Genomic DNA, 21,515 nt, shown 5'->3' with positions numbered 1-21,515 from the left:
TTGATCATCTCCCACATCCATTCCGGAAGATCTATGTTCTGAGCCATACCACCAGGCATCTGGTGTCCTACCTTCACTTGTTGGCAATTCGAGCAGTTAGAAATGAACTCTGCAACACACTTCTTCATACTATTCCACCAATAAACTTCTCTCAAGTCATGATACATCTTTGTGAAACCCGGATGGATAGAGTATCTAGTGCTATTAGCTTCCTCCATGATCCTCTCTTGAAGTTCATCCACCCTTGGTACACATAACCTACGTTGATACCTTAATACACCATCTCTCCCTTGTTCAAAAGTCATCATTTTCTGCTTATGAACATTTGACTTAAATTAAAGCAAAATAGGATCTTGCTCTTGTTTCTGTTTCACATCGGACACTAGTGATGATTCAACCCCATTCATCACCACTACTCCACTTTCATTGGAATCCATTAACCGGACTCCCAATCGTGCAATTATGTGCACATATTTGGCTAATTATTTTTGGTCTTCCTTAACATGGGTCGTACTAACCATAGATAACCTGCTCAAAGCATCAACAACAACATTAGCCTTACTTGGATGATAGAGAATACTCATGTTATAATCCTTGAGTAACTCCAACCACCTCCTCTATCTGAGATTAAGCTCTTTCTCACTTAACACATACTGAATACTCTCGTGATCAGTGACCACATCCACATGAACACCATAACAGTAACACCAAATTTCAAAGTGAATACTATAGTAAACAAATCTTGATCATGGGTTGGGTAATTCCTCTTGTGAATCTTAAGTTGTCTGGAGGCATAAGCTATAACCTTGCCATTCTGCATCGATACAAAACCCAGTTCAACTCTGCGTGAATAACAATACACAATAAAACCTTGCGTACCTTATGGTAAGGTCAACAATGGGTAGTAGTCAACCTAGTTTTCAATTCCTAAAAGCTTTTCTCACAAGCTTCAATTCATTGAAACTTTGTTGTTTTCTGAGTCAACTTGGTCAACAGAGATGAAATAGATGAGAACCCCTCGACAAACCTCCCATAATAACCATCCAATCCCAAAAAACTCCTAATATTTTTTGGAGATGCGGGTCTAGGCCATTCTGCACTGCCTCAATCTTCTGAGTGTCATTTCGAATCCTATCACTAAAAATAATGTGGCCTAAGAATGCCACAGACTCAGTCTAATACTCACACTTAGAGAATTTAGCTTACATCTCTATATCCTTGAGAGTTTGAAGAACTACTCTGAGATGACTAGCATGATTTTCATCATTCCTCAAATAGATTAGAATGTCATCAATGAAAACGATAACAAACATATCAAGGTAGGGCTGTAACACTCTGTTTATAAGGTCCATAAATGCTGCAGGAGCATTAGTTAAACCAAAAGACATCACTAGAAACTCATAATGACTATAGCGGGTCCTGAATGTTGTCTTAGGAATATCACTCTCTCTTACTCTCAACTGATGATAGCCAAATATGTGGTCTATCTTGGCAAAACAAGTAGCACCCTGAAGTTGATCGTAAAGATCATCAATTCTTGGAAGAGGATACTTATTGTTGATAGTAACGTTGTTCAATTGGTGGTAGTCAATACAAATCCGAAAAGAACCATCTTTCTTCCTCACAAATAAGACCGGAGCACCCCAAGGTGAGACACTTGGTCGAATGAAACCTTTATCAAGGTCTTTCAACTGCTCTTTTAACTCTTTCAACTCAGCTGGAGCCATCCTATATTATGGACTAGAGATAGGATGAGTATCGGGAAAAATATCTATATCGAAGTATATTTCTCTCAGGAGGGAATCCAAGAAGATCATCTGGAAGGACTTCTACAAACTCACTCACAACTAGAACTGACTGAATAGGTGGTGTCTCAACACTAGAATCATTAACTTGAACTAAGTGATAGATGCATCCCTTGGAAACTAACTTTCTCGCCTTAAGGTATGAAATAAAATGACCCTTAGGCACTACTAAACTACTCCTCCACTCTATAACTGGCTCATTAGAAAACTAGAACTTAACTACTCCAGTTTTACAATTAACTGAGGCAAAACAGGCATGAAACCAATCCATACCTAGAATAACATCAAAATATACCATGTATAACTCAACTAAGTCAGCCATGGTGTCCTTGTGATTAACAGAAATGACACAATTACGATAAACTCTCTCAGCTAGAATAGACTCACCAACTAGTGTAGAAACACTGAAGGGCTCAAGAAGTTTCTCAAGAAGAATAATAAAATTCATAGAAATGTATGGAGTCACAAAATATAGACTCACACCTGGATCTATTAATGCATAGACATCAAAAGTGAAAACTTTGACCATACCAATGACAACATCTGGCGAATTGGCTTGCTCTTTGAGACTAGTGATAGCATACAAACGATTTACTCCTCCGCCTGTTCTTGAAGTAGCTCCTCTAGGTGCAACTCTTTCTAGTGGAGCTGCTGAAGAAGATTAAGCTCTATTGCCCCCATTACAACCTCCCTTCCAGTTCTTCAGGCACTCTCTCATGGAGTGACCATTCTGACCACAGTTGAAGCAACCAATGGATCCATCAAGACATGCTCATGGGTGGTTCCTACCACACTTAGCACATGCATGAGTCCAATTACCTCCTTGTGCCACACTACCTTGATACCGCGCACGTCTAGGTTTGAAGTTTTCAGAATTTTGATTCTTAAACTCACCTCTATTCCTTGGTGCAGGTGCACGGGCAGACGATGGAGTGGGTCTATGTGATTGTTGCTGGAAAGATGACTGGTTTGCATTATTCTTCTACTTCCTGGACTCATTTCATGTTGTCTTGGACTTCTTGTTTTAGAACTCTTCTCTATCCCTCAACTTTTCTTCCTCAACCTGTTATACATGGATCATAAGCCTTGTTATGTCCATGTCCCTTATCAACATCACAGTCTTAACCTCTTTGCTTGACCGGTGAGACAACCCAGACACAAACAAGTTGATCCTGCGCCTCATATCAGCAACCATCTCCGAAGCATAACAGGACATTTGAGAGAACTTAAGGCTGTACTCATGCACACTCATGCTTAAGAGTGAGGAATTCTCGTACCTTTTCCTCTCTCAGTTCACGGGAAAAGAAAAGCCCCATGAAGGCCTCTTGGAACACAGTCCAACTCGCAATTGGTGCACCCTCAACTCTACTCTTCTTTCATTGGTCGTACCATACTCTAGCAACACCCTTCATTTGGTATGTAACTAGTTCCACACACTAAGCATCTGCAACATGCATCACTCCAAACACTTTTTGCAACTCTTCCACAAAGCTTTCCGGATCCTCAGTGACACTTGAATAGGTGAAGTTTGGAGGATTCATCCTTAAGAACTCACGGATTCTGGATATATCAGCCACATCCTGTCGATTCCCTCTTTGTTTCCCAGCATTGTTGGTCACCACTTAACTAACATACGGATAGCATCCCGAACTCAATATTAGTGACCCCTCATTGGGGTTGAACTTCTAGAGCATTGGAAACTCCTTGATCCTGAGGATCAACATTCCTTCTAGAAGGATGACCTCGAAAATCTCTTCGTAGGGGCTTGATATGAAAGATACACTCAAGCACAAATTAGAAAGAAACTTTATAGAGTTGAGCACTATCGCACTGCTGGGCCTACGGCCCTAGCCCTCTCCCAGAATAATCTGACAAAATTTTCTTCTTGTTTTCTTACCCTAATTCATCTAATATCGATTTATTTTCTCAAATTTTTGTTAGATTCAATTACCCAATACAAGTACATGAGAATCTACTCAAAAACCACTCTCAAACTCAATACATTTATTCAAGAACTCATCAAACCCATCATAATACAAGAAAGAAAGCAACCCTTCAAGAACACTTATCAAGAACTTAAATTCATCAATCTTTAAGGACGTGTAAATAATGATGGCGTGTGGGTGAATGAAACCAACACTATGAAAACTTACATACCTTGATTTGACAAAACAAACTCTCGATTCGCAAGAGATCTCGTTCGTTCTTCCCTTCTCCTCTTTTCCTCTTCTTGAAATCCTCTCATAACCCTAAGTGTAAATTAGAGTTTGTAAAACTGACCAAAATCAGATTTGACCCTAAAATATTACAAAAATCATTTTAATCTGACGGGGTAAGGAAAAGACAAAAATACCTCTCACTAATTTGTGTAATTTCCTTAACTGGACATGCCGACTTCTAACAGGCATATCTCCCTCAAATGAGCTCGAAATTTAGCAAACTCAATGGCATTGGAAAGAAAATTCAATGACCTTTCAGTTGATATCTTATGGGCCAGCTAATGCATCCTGTAGTGAAAGTTATGGTCGTTTGAAGTTGACCCAAAACTCACAACTCAAGCATAACTTGTAAAATTTCAGATTTGGCCCTTTCCAAATTATTTCTTTCTAAATTTAGCTCTTTCTAAGGCATGATGTTACAATTAAATTTGGATTAAATAATAAATTCATGATACGTTGACCAAGTCAAATTATTGGTTAAGAAAGTTGGATTAATACTTCAAGTCAGAATTATATGACTTAAATAAAGTTCAAATTATATTTGGGTCAGTCCATTAAGTTTACAAGATGAGCCCAACTTACATTCTTCAAGCACAAGGTCCTATAAATTACTTGAACCAAAATACCTCTTAAACCATAGCTCATTCCTAAATAAAGGGGTCTCATATAAGACCAGAATGACACACAAAAATACATAGAGAATCCTTGCAATTCAACAGTGATCTGCAAGTCTTCCGCATACAAACAAGTTATCACTCCAAGTGTTGAGCCACAAGTATTTAATCAAGTCAAGAACAATTGTAAAGAGAAGTGTCACGTCCCGAGCGTACACCCTGGGTGTGGCAGGCGCTCGAGAACCATTGCTGGCCCTAAGCGAACCCTTGACATGGCTTAACTCTTAGCGGAAGACTTACTCATATTAAAAGGACTTTAGAAAGTAAACTATAATTCAAATGTCTCAAAATCTAAACTCAGAAATGTTTAAATAAACATTCAACTAGACAAAAGAGGTAACTAAAGTCTCAACATGAACAACTGAAAATGAAAAGACTCATGAACTAGTGTCTATCTATCTATGAAGCCTCTAATACTATGAGGGATGTCGGGACAAGACCCCCGATCATCCTAATAACTGAAATAACTAAAAATAAGAAGGGATCCTCTGGAAGCAAGGAGGCTCACTAATACTCTGAAACTCAACTGGATTAACAAAACGTTGGACACTGATCTTGGTTACCTGTATCTGTATCATAAAAGATGCAAGCCAAATGGTGTCAGTACAAGAAATGTACGAGCATGTGAGGGGAAATATAAAACAAGACGTTGGCTTGAACTGGAACTGAAGAAACACTTGCCTAGTCTCAACTCAACTCAACCTCAATTCAATATAAAGCGATAGAAATAATGCAGTATAAAGAAAATGTTTAAAATAGTAGATCAAAAGTCAATGTATTAGAAAATACAATATAAACTATGTTTGGAAAATTCTCTAACTGACAACCATCACTATGAACTATGTGATAATACAACGTCTAGCCCATACTGCCAGAACTGTTCTATACTTTGCCGGGGGTATAGAACTCCATAACTAAGTGGATCCACTAGTCTATGCTAAAAAGCAATAAAGGAATCATCTAAAAGTATGACCATTTTCTACCCACGTTGGCTACATGGTTTATGGAGGATGTGAGTTGTTAGAACTCTCCCCCATATCGGTGCTCAATACTAATCCCAAAGTATAACTTAGCTCATTATGTTTTAAAGAAAACATTTCCCCTTCCTCAATTTTGAGATTATTACTCAAAAGGTTTCTCTAAAAGGAGATAATATTGAAAACTGTTCATGAGTTCTTTGGAAATCATTGTTTCCTCTCATCTTAAATCGAAAAACATTTCTCTTGGGAATACTTAGTTACCATATATCATTTTAAAGAAAATGAACTCAACTCTTACTTTTCCTCAACTTAATGCTCAAGTCTCAAAACAAGTTTAAAACAATTTGTAAAAAGACTTTTTAAAATGACTTGAAGAACTCTCAAGACTTGACTCTTAGATCTACCTTAAATTTGAATTATGAATTCAAGGTTATGATTTACATTGTGAAGGATTTCTAGATGTTTACAAGTATTTTAGAGTAGTTAGAACCAATAGGGAGTAAAGTTACACTTTAGGAGAACTTAGACGGATAAAACGACGGAAAAAGGGTGGGGGCAGATAACTCGGATGCACTGCTGGTGCAGGACGTCAGACCCTGTACTTCACAGACCACATTCTTGTGCACTACTGGCGCGCCACGCCAGCCCTGTTGGCGCGCCGCGCCACCAATAATTTCGACGAATATTTCTACTCATTTTCTGACCTTAATTCAACTAGAATCAAATGGTTTCTTTCCCAATCACTTAGAATCGAATACTCAACGTATTTACACGATAATCTACTTGAAACAACCCTAAAAACAATAACACTTATCTCAAGAACTCATCAAAATCCCAACAATCAAGATTATTCAAGGTATTTCAAGAAAACTCAACAAGAACTCAAATCCTTCAACTTTAAGAACAAATTTGTGTTGAAAATAACATGATTTGTGTGTGGATGAGTGAACCTAATTCTATGAGAACTCACATAGAGTTTAGGGATTAAACCCATGGCGAAACAACCTTTGATTCGCAAGAAAACTTGAAGAACGCCTTGAGTTTTCTCCTTTTCTTCTCTTCTTGAACTTCTCTCAAAAACTTAGCGTAAATTAGGATTTGTAAAACTAAGCCAAATCAGTTTAAACCCCTAATTATTTACTAAAAATGTTTTTAGCTGATTGGGTAAGGAAAAGACCTAAATACCCCTCATATTTTTGGGTAACTTTACTTAAATGGACAACCTGACTTTAAATGGGCCTATCTCCCTTATACGAGCTCGAAAATTAGCAAACTCGGTGGCGTTAGAAAGAGGATTCTAATACCTTTCATTTGATATCTTATTGTCCACCTTACTCATCTAGTACTGAAAGTTATGATCATTTGCAGTTGACCTAAAACTCATAACTTATGCATAACTTGCAAAATTTTAGAGTCTGCTATTTCCAACTTAGTTCTTTCCATTTTTAGGTCTTTCAAATACCGAAGTGTTACAATATCTCCCCCTTGGGAACATTTTTCCTCGAATGAGATTACTCTAAGTAGACTAAGGGTGGTAATATCTAACACTTAGCTAAAACACTCAATATGCAAAGTAACACAACATTTCAACTAAAATAAATGCCAAGAAAAGGATTAGTTCCTTAATTTGGAATTTCTCCTAACTCAAAGAGATGTGGGTATCTCTTCTTCATATCCTCCTCAGCATCCCAAGTAGCTTCCTCACTAAATTGATTCCTCTATAAGACTTTGACTGACGCTACCTCCTTGATTCTCAACTTGCGAACCTCGTGATCTAGAATATGAATGGGAATCTCCTCGTAAGATAAGCTATCCTTAATACCAGTGTCTTTAGTCGGTATAATTTGTGAAGGATCACCCAGACACTTCTTCAACAAGGAAATATGAAATACCGGATGAACCGTTGCTAACTCTAAGGGTAGCTCCCATTCATAGACTACATTACCAATCATCTTGGATATCCTGTAAGGACCAATATGCCAGGGACTAAGCTTCCCCTTCTTTCCTAACATCATAACACCCTTCATGGGTGAAACCTTCAAGTAAAACCAATCATCTACTTCAAACTCTAAGTCTCTTCTCCTAACATCAGTATAGGATTTCTGACGACTCTGCACTGTTTTCAACCCTTCTTAAATAATCTTCACTTTCTCCGTAGTTTGATGAACAAAATCTGGTCCTATAAACCCAGCTTCACCAACCTCAAACCATCCAATATGAGATCTACATCTTCTTCCATAAACAGCCTCAGAAGGAGCCATCTGTATGCTAAAATGGTAACTGTTGTTGTAAGCAAACTCAATGAGAGGTAAGTGATCATCCCAATTACTCTTGAAATCGATCACACATACCCTCAACATATCCTTTAAAGTCTAAACTGTATGCTCTGCTTGACCATCAGTCTGATGATGGAAAGCAGTCCTCCAATTTACCTTCGAACCCAAACCTCTCTGGAAAGACTTCTAAAATTGTGCGGTGAATTGCGCACCTCTATCTTAAATGATGGAGACCGAAACTCCATGAAGTGTAACTGTCTCTTGAATATACAACTTGGCATAATCCTCTGCTGAAATAATAGTCTTAACCGGTTAAAAATGGGCTGATTTAGTCATCCGATCTACAATTAACCAAATGGAATCATACTGCCTGCGAGACTATGGTAAACTAGTAATAAAATCCATATTGATCATATCCCACTTCCATTCCGGAAGATCTATATTCTGAGCCATACCACCAGGCCTCTGGTATTCTACCTTAACTTGTTGGCAATTTCGACACTTAGCAATGAACTCTGCAATTCTCCTCTTCATACTACTCCACCAATAGACTTCTCTCAAGTCATGATACATCTTTGTGGAACCCAGATGGATAGAATCTCTAGAGATATGAGCTTCTGATACGCTCAAATTATACCTCCCTAAAGAAGTATAAGCATCATTGTCAAATAAAGAACCCAACTTGTAGGTTAGGGTTGATCCCACCAGTAATATGATTTAGACTTAAACTTAACTCACTATAATATCTGTTTAGTCATACTATTTCCGAGACAAGTAACCAAAAGGCGGGAGTTTTTGTAAGTAAGTAATGGATTGTTGATTAAGTAACAAGTAAGTAAGATTCAACTTTGAGTTATCAATATAAGAAAGAAATTAGGGTATATGTGTTCCCCACAAGCTAGCTCTTAACGCAGTAATCCTAATAATAGTAATCCTTTCCTAGTGCTCTACATGCAAAGTTGGAAAGTTAGGTATCCCTAAGTGATTAGTTCTCCAAGTAGGGAATACCATCTCGCACCTTGGTCCAGCAACGGGTCTATCCGTTATTAACCATTACCTTTACCCCAGATTAGACATCACATTAATCTATGGCTTAGTTTTCACCCTCGCTCCAATTGACATTAGATATTAGAGAGCATCCACTAAATTGTTGTTGTTAATTCTTTTCTGATTAACTACCTCCTTGGTCCGACAAGTAGCTACGAGGTGAGTTCTAACGTTGGCCACCGTTAAAAAGACTATTAAGCGAAAGAATTAACAATACATGCATAAACACTATTCAAGAATTACTTAATCATTATTCATACTTTGTTAATTGCTCATGGTTCCCACAACTGTAGTTGTGGATTTAGCTACTCATGCTTGAGAGTTCACAATTCATAATTAGATAAGAAGAATTCATGAACTTACAAGTAGAATTGATGAAACCCGAAATCTTCAATTGAAATTCGACGTGAAAATTGTATTAAACGAAATCCGAAAATCAAATTGCTAAACTTCGCAAGTTAATTCCCAAAACACCAAAAACTAAAAGTTTACAATAATGTCTTACCCCAAAAATGAGGTTTATAACTCTTATTTACATATAACAAATCCTAAATAAAATAGGAAACAAAATAAGGAAATAACTGGCATGACACGATTTCAAATGACGCTTTGACCTATGGACCGTAGATCAACCTACGGTCGGTAAGTCCCCTCTGTGGCTCAAATCTTAGGAACTTTCATCAGGTAATGGAACCTTCAACTATCAGATCATCATTGCCGGACGTGCATGACGGATCATGGGTCGACCTACGGTCCGTCATGTTGCTCCGTGGTTCAACACTTGTCAGACTTCCCTAATGTTCCACATACGATGCACCACCTACGGTCCGTGGACTGGACTACGGTCGGTCCTGGCACTCCGTGGTTTGAGTTACTGAAAATCATCTCCCAAGACTAGACCTACGACTGGGTATCCACGGTCCGTCGATAGACCTACGGTCCGTGGATGGCACCGTTGGTGGCTACTTCAGCACTTTTTAGCTCGCCTCTTCATCAACCGCATCCAAGACTATTTCCAGCAAGAATTATACACAAAACTTTATTTCTAATAAAAAAATGGGCTATGACCCTTACAAATTCTAAGTGAAACGTATCAAAAATACCGTAAACATACGGTATATCAACATCTTCAACTTAAATTTGTTGTTTGTCCTCAAGCGACACACTAACACCCTAAACGACACTTAAGTAGAAGTAGACATACAAACTCAAGCAATCACATGGATTTTTCAATCAGTTCCCTTACATTAGTGCAAAACTTTTCATCTAGACTCAAAAAACTAACTCATACGGATCAAAACATGACATAGATCGACCAACATGCATCACAACATACACCTTTCACAATCACCAAAGTATCAATTCTCCAACAATGTAACTAGTTCCCTCACTTAAAAAGAAATCCTTTTCACACACAATAGATATGAATTTCAAGTTTTAGGATTCATTCAACACTCACACTCAGAATTGACTTCAAGTATAGTTAGTGCTCAATACCATAGGCTTGCCCTTATTTTTACTGCTTAGAGAGTCCAAGGTAGTCGCTAGGATCACTGTAGAACTTTATTAGCTTGTAACGTAGGCTCAGGTTTAAGTAGGGTACATTTTTGTACTTCTTAGTGACTTTCTACCCTCCTTGACATTATGCTAGATTTGTACCTCTAGTCTCAACCAATTCTTGACATCTTTAACTTTTGTGCTCTTTCCCTTGAATCTCTTTCGCACATATGTGACTTTTGACTTTATAGCTCTTATTTTTCACTTTCTTTTTTTTCATTCACTTTATTTTTCTTTGTTTCTTTCAACAATTTGGTCATTCATCTTTTTTTTTCTTTTGAACAAAGTTACATCTTCTTCTATTTTTTTTCTTTTCTCTTTCTTTCTTTCTTTCTTTGTTTCTTTGTTTCTTTTACACAAACTCTTTTCATACCCATTTCTTTCAGTTTCCTCTTTCATAGACACCCTCAACTTATGTATTTTGCATGAGTTGTGGTGCACAATATTCGATGTCGGACCAGGGCCAAGATCAAGGTAACTTTTTGAATTAGCCACCCTTAAATTAGGCTTTTGGCCTAAGTCAAGGTGCACATGTCCAAGGAGGGACTGGGGCCAACACAATTATTTTAGGGAAGGTGAGTTAAGTTTATTCAAAGAAGTGGTCTACATTAGACTCAAACTTTTGAATCAAAGGGAACATTTATTTCTTTTGGTTGAATCATTTAAGGTTGAGTGGACTTATTTAAACAAGGGCCTATGATCATTTCCCAACTTCTAGCCAAGATTATCATAGCAGGACCAACATCGCAAGTTCTAGATTGGCACATACTGTATGAACATTCAAACTTTTTTCACACACCCTTGGCACATTGTTTTTTAATCAGATTATTAGATTACCCAGTTCAAGTTTTAGCTTAAGTCATGAGGTCAAATCAGTTCCTTATCATGTCATATTGAGATCCAACACATTCAACTCATTAAGCCTATAGATCTAGCACATTTCAAAACTTTTGGACGTGTATCAATTTCATGCTCTTTATGCCATCATGCTTTCATTCTTCTACTTACTCCTACACATACATTCGTAAGCATGTCGGTTCAACATAAAAGTAAATAGTCCTTTGAGATAAAAACACAGGCAAGAAAATCCGAAAGGAGGATTATGAGTTGGGTTAATCAGACTTCACCCTATCACTCACAATCCATTTACCCCACCCCCCAAAAAATAAAGTGCAATTACCCTCAATGCACAAAAATCAAAAGTAAAGAATAGGTTGAAGCAAACCTGTGGCGCATATGCATCGAAGACCTCTAAAGAAGCGGGTGGGTATGGTTTCCTGGAACCCGCTGGATCAACACTAGGAAAGTCATCAGTAGTGTCCCCATTAACTAACGTATCACCCTAAGTAGTGCTCCAACTGCCAGATGAGCCAACATCTATCTCGCGGGCTCGCTGCTGTCTCCTCTCCTCATCAAGTACAGACTCTCTCGTAGCTATCTTTAACTACTGGCGCCCCTTCTTCTTCAGTCGTCGAGCCTCCTCAGTTTTGTAAGTGTGGTCGAAGCGATGACGCTTCCCCTCAGCACGAGAAGAGTTTGGTGGTAGCCTAGTATCGCTGAAAAGAGTAGTGATCACCACCTCATCATTCGATACCACAGGGGAAGACTTAGACTCAGTTTCACTAGGGGCTAGGAGTGAAACAACATTAGCTTGGAGGCTAGCCAACTTTGTCTGGAACACAGTCTCATCGATGGTAGGGGCGGGCTTCTCCAGGAATCTCAACTCGATAGCATCCAAACACTTATAAATGACCTGAATCTTCCGATCCATCATCTTCTCCATCCTTACCTCAGACTCCACAATAAAGTGCTGCACCCACGACTTCATATAGTGTAGCAAGGTGGTCATTGAGGTCTCCAACTTATGGACTCTAGTTAGAGGAACGACAGCGGACCATGAAGAGGGAGTGGCTCGGGATGAGCTAGTGGCCTGACTAGTGGCCGTAAACGGTGGAGCCTAGGCAACCGTTGTAGGGGCCGGAATGGAACTGTCATCAACCTACATCTACTCAACATCCGCAACAAGATCATCACCCAAACAAGGTACCTTAAACTGTGGCTCTCTCCGAGGTACATTAAGGTTGGCATTATATCGAATGAGATTGATGTCCAGAGTCTTGGTTGCATCAAGAAACCGGTCACCATGCCAAATGGGAACAAAAGCATCCCTGCAGAGGTGGAAAATGAGACAAGGGAAAGGCAGTGTGGTGGTGATCTTGAAGGCCCTCTCGTGGAACTCAACTATCAAGATGCGAGCAAAATCAATCTCTAAACCTGCTAGAATGGCTACAATAATCACAGCCCGGTCCCATGTGACCACATTGTCCGCCTGAGTCGAGGATAGTCTTTTCTGCTCCTACAACCAGAAGAACTTCCCAGTGCAGCTCAGTGTAGCCTTCCTAATACCCAAGCTAGGAGTCGTAAACCACTCAGCGAGCTCCCCATCCTCGGCAATATGATGAGCCAGCCACCTCAACTGTGTCTCCCTCTTCTCGGCATTCCTCTGAAATTCCCCGCTCTAAATGATGTCCATTCGGTAGTCATACTCTGCTATATTTATAGGCCTAGTGTGGGTTGGGCCATATAAAAACCTGCAAATGGTGACCTCTGAGATGTCTACCGGGAAGCTCCGTACCAAAGTGGACTGAAGTGGAGGCTGAGCTGCGAGTTTGGCCCGTTTAGTGATGGAGTTTCTGACAATGGCAGCATAAGGAACATAAAACTCTCTAGCAATGTCCTCGCTATATTTTCCCTCGTTCCGTGCCATCCATTCGCATCGGTGCCTCTGGAAGAGCTCATTAATAGCTGGTGTAGTATGGAGGATGCCTGTAAGGACCATGCACTCCTCAGTTACAATCCTGGCCATTTGCTAGTGCTCATTCATCATCATGCAATTCAGATATATCTGATGCTGGACAGGGACACACCATCTGTTCGGCTCATCAGCCTTGGGGAGAGGCCCAACTATGGTATGTACCGCACTGTCGCCTGACCTATCGGCCTTGGATGAAAAAGAGGTGCTGCCGCTAGGACTAGAGCCAAACTATGACTGTGAGCCAGCCTGTGCTTTGATCTTTATGGCCCCCTTCTCAGACTAGATGGCAGTGACCTTGTCGGAGCTAACCTGCTAAACTTTATTCATAGTAGTATGGGGGGACGTGGGAGAGAACCTGGTGGAAGGTGGGACGTAATCTATATCACTGTCCGCCTCTATCATACGTCGGTAGGGGGCAACTGACTAGGACTTGATCCCTCATGCATAAGTAAGAGCTTGCTTTGGAGCCATGTACTTGTGGAAGCTAAGTTAGTACCAAAAAAAATAATTTTAGAACAAGAGTCGATCCGAAACAAAAAACAAAAAAATTCTGGACAGTAGGTGAACTGTTGACCCACGGTGGGTACCTACGGTCCGTCGATGGAACGACGGTCCGTGGGTCCCCTGCAGTAGGTCAAATTTCTTATTTTTGGGTCTTAGATGGTTGAACCTCAGATGTGCAGAATAGTCCATCGATGGAACAACGGACCGTAGTCCATACCGTGGTTCTACACTTAAGCAATTTTGTGTGTGCCACTGGTCCATGGACCTCGACCTACCGTCCGTAGGTTGACCTACGGTCTTTGGGTTGGGGTCGTGGGTCAATGTTGTGCTAGGTTTCATATTTTTGAACTGACACTTAATGCCATAATTCAACAAACACGCAATCAAATTAGGTCTAAACATGCATTTCAACTTATATTTTGGTAGTTCATCATTCTTAGGGTTGTGATCATTCAATTTTATTCACATTTACACAAAACAATTGAACAACCCTAAGTGAAAACTTCCAATTTAGACCTATTAACCGATTTATGCGGTTTTAATTTATAACACACTCACATACCTCAATCCAAGGGTATTTCTAACTACATTCGACATTCAAATAGGAGATTAACAACCCAAGGTGAAGTTTCAACTTTGTGATTTCATGATTTGAACAATGAACAGTGAATTCAAAGTTGGGTTCACATCGTTTACCTTACAAGCAATCGAAGTTGGTGAGTGTATTAGTGCAATGAATATCTTTGAACCTTTGTTAGCCTTTGACATCGAACCCTGACCATAGAATCATTGGGGAAGAAAATTGATGTGATTAGGGAGAGAAAAAAGAGATATGGGAGATGAAGGATTGATATGGGAGGCTTGGGAGTGATTGGGGGATTGATTTATGATTGTGGGTATTTGAAGGGTTGAAAAATGGTTGGGAGGAAATTTTGGAAGTGGGTGATGGTTTTAAAAATTAAAGGTTTTATAAAGTAGGGGTCCGGGTAGGGTTGGACCCACGAGACCCTGTCGATGGTCCGTGGGTCGACCTACGAATTGTAGGTTTGGTCCGTAGGTCACTCTGACACTTAGAAAAATTAGAAAACTTACCTGGGATCTATAGATTCCATGCACGGTCCGTGTATTGACTAACGGACAGTCGATGGGGTCCGTAAACCATTGCACAACTATTTTTTTTTGCAGATTTTGCCTTTTTGTCCCCGCACACATAACAACCATTAGGACTGACTTTTTACATTTTATGGACACTTTTTAGACATGGACCCTATTCTATATCTAGCCAACACTAAAACATAAAAATAAACACTAATCTGAAGAGCTACAAAAATAAAAAAGGAAGTAGAAAACTCCTATATCGAAAAGAAAAACCTAGAGTTGGTTAGATTGTACATCTTGGGTTGCCTCCCAAGCAACAGTTGAGTTAACGTCGCGGCACACCGCAGACACCTTGATTACTCGGCCTTCGTTAAGATAATAAGCCTCAATCATTTCTTGCACACTCTCCGATTTCCCCATCTAGACTTGGATCCTCTGCTTGTTCACTTTGAAGCTTGTTCCCTCCTTGTTCTCAAGCTTGACCACTCCATGTGAAAATATTTGCGTGACTCTGAAAGGCCCGGTTCACTTGGACTTTTGCTTGCCAGGAAATAAGTGCAACCTTGAGTTGAATAAAAGCACCAGATTACCCACAACAAATTCATGCTTTCCAATCTTTTGATCATGATACTTCTTTATCTTCTCCTTGTACAAGGCTGAACTATCATATGCTTTTAGGCGAAACTCATCAAGCTCATTCATGTCATTCAGTCTTTGACTCGATGTGGTACCCCAATCCAAATTCAATATCCTCAACGCTCACATTGCTTTATGCTCTAGCTCTACAGGAAAATGACATGATTTCCCATATACAAGTTCATAGGGGGACATACCTATAAGAGTCTTAAATGCGGTGCGATAGGCCCGTAGAGCATCATCAAGCCTTATTGACCAATCAATTATGTTGGCATTCACAGTCTTTGCAAGGATTTATTTATCTCTCTGTTTGATACCTCAACTTACCCACTAGACTGCGGATGGTAAGGGATAGCTACACTGTGAAAAACTCCATATTTCTCTAGCAATGCCTTGAACAACTTATTACAAAAGTGAGAACCTCCATCGCTGATAATCACCCTAGATGTACCAAATCTGGAGAAGATACTTTTTTTTAGGAATGCGGTGACACTCTTTCTTTCATTGTTTGAAAGTGAAATTGCTTCCACCCATTTCGATACGTAGTCAACCGCAACAAGAATATACTTCATCCCATGTGAACTTACAAATGTACCCATGAAGTCAAGGCCCCAGAATCAAATAACTCGGTCACCAATATAGGATTTATATGTTGCTCTTGCTTATTTGAAATTCCTCCTTCTGTTTGGCAGCAGTCACAAGACTTGGCAAAATCATGAGCATCTTGGTGGATGGTAGGCCAGTAATACCCACACTGCAATATTTTATGTGCAATACGAATACCACTATGGTGCCCACCAACAAGCGATGAATGACACACCTCTAGTATACTTATCATCTCAACCTTAGGCATAGAGCGACGATTAATCCCATCAGCACAAATATGAAACAAGTAAGGCTCATTGCAAAATAACTTCACATCAAACATAAAGTTTTTCTTTTGGTGAAATGACAAATCCGATGGAACCAAATCACTTGGCAAGTAGTTAGCAAAATTTGCGAACCAAGGGATAAGATCATGAGAAGCAACCAATACCTGTTCGTCTGGGAATGCATCATTAATCTCAATCCCATCTCCTAACGTGAGCATAGCTTCCTCCTCTAATATGGACAAATGGTCGACAACCTGATTTATGTTCCCTTTCTATCCTTCACCTCAAAATATAACTCTTACAACAACAATACCAATCTAATCAACCTCGGTTCTACATCCTTTTTGACCATCAGATACCTCAATGCAGAATGGTTAGTATGCACTATGACCTTAGCACCAAGCAAGTAGGATAGAAATTTTTTGAATGCGAAAACCACAACAATGAGTTCCTGTTCAGTCACATTATAGTTCTTTTGAGCCACATTCAGAGCTTTGTTGGCATAGTAAATCAGATAAAGAATCTTCTCTCGCCTCTGTCCCAATACCACACCAAGCGCCACTCCACTCGCATCACACATTACTTCAAACGGTTGCCCCCAATTCGGTGAAATAATGATAGGTGCTGATAGTAACCTTTCTTTCAACTCTCCAAATGCTCTCAGACAAGTATTTTCAAAATCAAACTTACACTCCTTTTAGAGAGCTTTGCACAATGGGTGTGCAATTTTAGAAAAATCTTTGATGAACCTCTACTAAAAACATGCATGCCTAAGAAAACTTTTAACACCCTTAACAGAGACAAGTGGTGGAAGCTTTTCTATTACCTCAACTTTGGCTAAATCAACCTCAATACCTTTATTAGAAATCCGATGACCCAGAACTATACCCTCTATCACCATGAAGTGGCTCTTTTTCCAATTGAGCACAAGATTGCACTCTTCACATTGTTTCAGGATGTCGGCCAGATGTATCAGACAACCATCAAATGAGTCACCTACTACAGAGAAATCATCCATAAATACTTTAACGTGTCCTCCACCATATCTGAAAATATCAACATCATACACCTATGCAAAGTAACATGAGCATTACACAACCTAAATGACATCCTTTTGAAGACGAAAGTCCCATATGAACAAGTAAAGATGGTTTTATCTTGATCTTTCGGAGCTATGTAGATTTAATTGTAGCCCGAATACCCATCTAGAAAACAATACCAACCCTTACCAGTGAGACGATCCAGCATCTGGTCCATGAATGGCATCGGGAAGATCTTTTTCTGTCCAGGCATTTAGCTTGCGGTAGTCCATGCATACTCTCCATCCAGTCACAGACCTCATCGGAATAGGCTTGTTTTTTGCAATAGGAACCACAATAATTCCACCTTTCTTGGGTACACACTAAACATGACAGACCCAACTAATATCTGCAATGGGATATATGACTCTAGCATCGAGCCACTTAATAATTTTCTTTTTCACTACCTCTTGCACATGTGGATTAAGTATCCTTTGGCGCTCAATACTTGGCTTGCTGTCCGACATGAGTTGGATTTTATGAGAACAAATGCCAGGAAAAATCCCAAAAATGTCTGCAATAGTCCATCCAATAGCTTGCTTGAACCTCTTCAACACAAAAACTAATGCCTCTACTTGTTCCCCACTTAAATCTAAAACAATGTTTACTGGTAAAGTGCTATCTCTCCCCAAGAATACATACCTTAAATAAGATGGTAGAGCCTTGAGCTCCAATTTTGGAGGCTCTTCAACAGATGTTTTTGTAGGTGGAGAGTCGTGATTTGTCATATCTAACTCCAATCTTTTTAGTTTGGAATGGAATTTGAATCTATCAAGTGCGGCAACTAATTCATCATAGTCTTCAATACCATCACTATCAAAATTCATCATTGCCACTGCCAGTGCATCAACACCCAACATTTCTTCAATAGACACATCAGAACCTCATTCCATAATATGATTCACCACTGATACAGACTTGAGATCACTTTCTTGCTTCGTAGACCTACATATATTAAAAGTTACCTCCTATTATTTAGTCGAAACTTCATTTGCCCTCTCTCCATATCGACTAAGGCACACCCAGTAGCAAGGAATGGTCTCCCTAAGATGATGGGTACCTCAAAATCAACCTCACAATCAAGTATCACCAAATCCACCAGAAAATAAACGACTCCAATTTTGACAAGGACATCTTGGAGAACACCAATAGGCTTCTTCACAGTTCTATCGGCCATGAGTAGACGCATTGCAGTTTGTTTTGGAGCCCTTAAACCCAACTTTTTATATATGGACAACGACATCAAGTTGATGCTAGCACACAAATCACACAAAGCTTTTGCAAAGTGGAAAATTCCAATGGTACAAGGAATAGTGAAAGCTCCAAGATCCTCTTTCTTTTGAACAACTGGCCTAGTAAAAATAGCACTGCAATGTTGCAATGTCTCATTATTCACAAAACTGATGGCCCTTTTCTTGGTCCCCAAGTCTTTCATAAATTTCACCTACCCATGTATTTGCTCCAAAGCCTCTATCAATGGAACATTGATGGAAAGTTGTTTCAACATAGTTATGAACCTGCGGTATTTTCCTTCTTCAGTCTTCTTCACCAATCTCTGTGGGAATGGAGGTGGAGGTCTAGGCATGGGAACAACTTTTTAGGTCACCTCTATTTTCTTCTCTGTAGCATTGTTCGACTCTCCAGTAACCTCAATCTCATATGTATCTTGTTCTCCCACAATTTCAACCTCAGATGGCATAGGGGATCAATGGTTGGTTTACCTCCTCGAGTAGTGACTCTCATACAATGCCCATCATTCTTTGATTCTGGATGGTGTTTCTAGGAAGTGTGCCAGGCTGATGTGGGTTCATAGTAGTGGACAACTGACTAAATTGCTGCTCAAGTTGCTTGATCGATACTGCTTGGGCATCAACTTTTTGACCGATTCTAGACAAGTCATTTCGCATCTCTTTCATATTCTCATCAGTTGCATCAAACCTCTGCATCATCTTTTGCATCATATCTTCAATGCGTGACATACTACCCCCAAGCTCTCTATTGCCAAATTCCATATTCCCAGGTGGAACATAGGGTCCAACTCTCTCAATTATGTTGCCATAGTTGTTCCAGTTGTAGTTGTTATCATGATCGTAGTTCCCATCCCATACATAGTTTCCCTTCCAATTGTAGTTTCCATAGTTCCAACATTGGTTTCCTTAACCTCCGTGCCAATTATTCGAGTTGGAACCTTGGGTGTTAGCTCAGAAACCTCCCATATGATCATTTAATCATACACATCCTCCTCATAGTAGCATTCCTCAACTGGTGGTGGTGGGATTCTAGTTACGTAGTTTACTACATTCACCTTTTCTGCATTTCCACTCACATGGTTTTTTCCTCAATCACTAATTAGAATCGAATACTCAACGTATGTACACGATAATCTACTTGAAACAACCCTCAAAACACTAACACTTATCTCAAGAACTCATCAAAATCCAACAATCAAGATTATTAAAGGTATTTCAAGAAAACTCAACAAGAACTCAAATCCTTCAACTTTAAGAACAAATTTGCACTGAAAATAGCATGATTGGTGTTTGGGTGAGTGAACCCAACACTATGAGAACTCACGTACCTCTTGGGGATTAAACCCTTGGCGAAAAAACCTTTGATTCTCAAGAAAACTTGAAGAACACCTTGACTTTTCTCCTTTTCTCCTCTTCTTGAACTTCTCTCAAAACCCTAGCATAGATTAGAATTTGTAAAACTGAGCCAAATCAGTTTAGACCCCTAATTATTTACTAAAAATGTTTTTAGCTGATTGGTCAAGGAAAAGACCTAAATACCCCTCATATTTTTGGGTAACTTTTCTTAAATGGACAGCCTGACTTCAAACGGGCCTATCTCCCTTATATGAGCTCAAAAATTATCAAACTCGGTGGCATTGGAAAGAGGATTCCAAGACCTTTCATTTGATATCTATTGTCCACCTTACTCATCATATACTGAAATTTATGATCGTTTGAAGTTGACCCAAAATTCATAACTTATGCATAACTTGCAAAATTTTAGATTTTGCTATTTCCAATTTAGTTCTTTCCTTTTTTAGGTCTTTCAAATACCGAAGTGTTACAATATCTCCCCCTTGGGAATATTCTTCCTCAAATGAGATTACTCTAAGTAGACTAAGGGTGGTAATATCTAACATCTAGCTCAAACACTCAATATGCAAAGTAACACAACATTTCAACTAAAATAAATTCCAAGAAAAGGGTTAGTACCTTATTTTATAATTTCTCCGGACTCAAAGAGATGTGGGTATCTCTTCTTCATAACCTCCTCAGCCTCCCAAGTAGCTTCCTGAATAAACTGATTCCTTTATAAGACCTTGACTGATGCTACCTCCTTGATTCTCAACCTGCGAACCTAGCGATCTAGAATATGAATGGAAATCTCCTCGTAAGATAAGCTATCCTTAATACCAATGTCTTCAGTCGGTCTAATAAGGGAAGGATCGCCCATACACTTCTTCAACATGGAAATGTGAAATATCGGATGAACCATTGCTAACTCTGAGGGTAGCTCCAATTCATAGGCTATATTACCAATCATTTTGGATATCCTATAAGGACTAATATACCGGGAACTAAGCTTCCCCTTCTTGCCTAACCTCATAGAACCCTTCATAGGTAAAACCTTCAAGTAAAACTAATCATCTACTTTAAACTCTAAGTCTTTTCTGCTAACATCAATATAGGATTTCTGACGACTCTGCTCTATTTTCAACTTCTCTTGAATAATCTTCACTTTCTCTGTAGTTTGATGAACCAAATCTAGTCCTATCAACCTAGCTTGACCAACCTCAAACCATCCAATTGTGACGACCCAGGGGTCCCCCTAGATGTAACATGGTGAACTCGACCCCGAAAGGGGTCTCATACAAGGCCTTAGCATAATCATAAACATAAGTAATAGAAATGACGTGAAATTTAACACTTTTTACAATCGTA

This window comes from Solanum stenotomum, chromosome 2 (assembly GCF_019186545.1).
Source record: "Solanum stenotomum isolate F172 chromosome 2, ASM1918654v1, whole genome shotgun sequence".
In the NCBI taxonomy this organism is placed as follows: Eukaryota; Viridiplantae; Streptophyta; class Magnoliopsida; order Solanales; family Solanaceae; genus Solanum; species Solanum stenotomum.
This window is presented reverse-complemented; position numbering follows the sequence as displayed.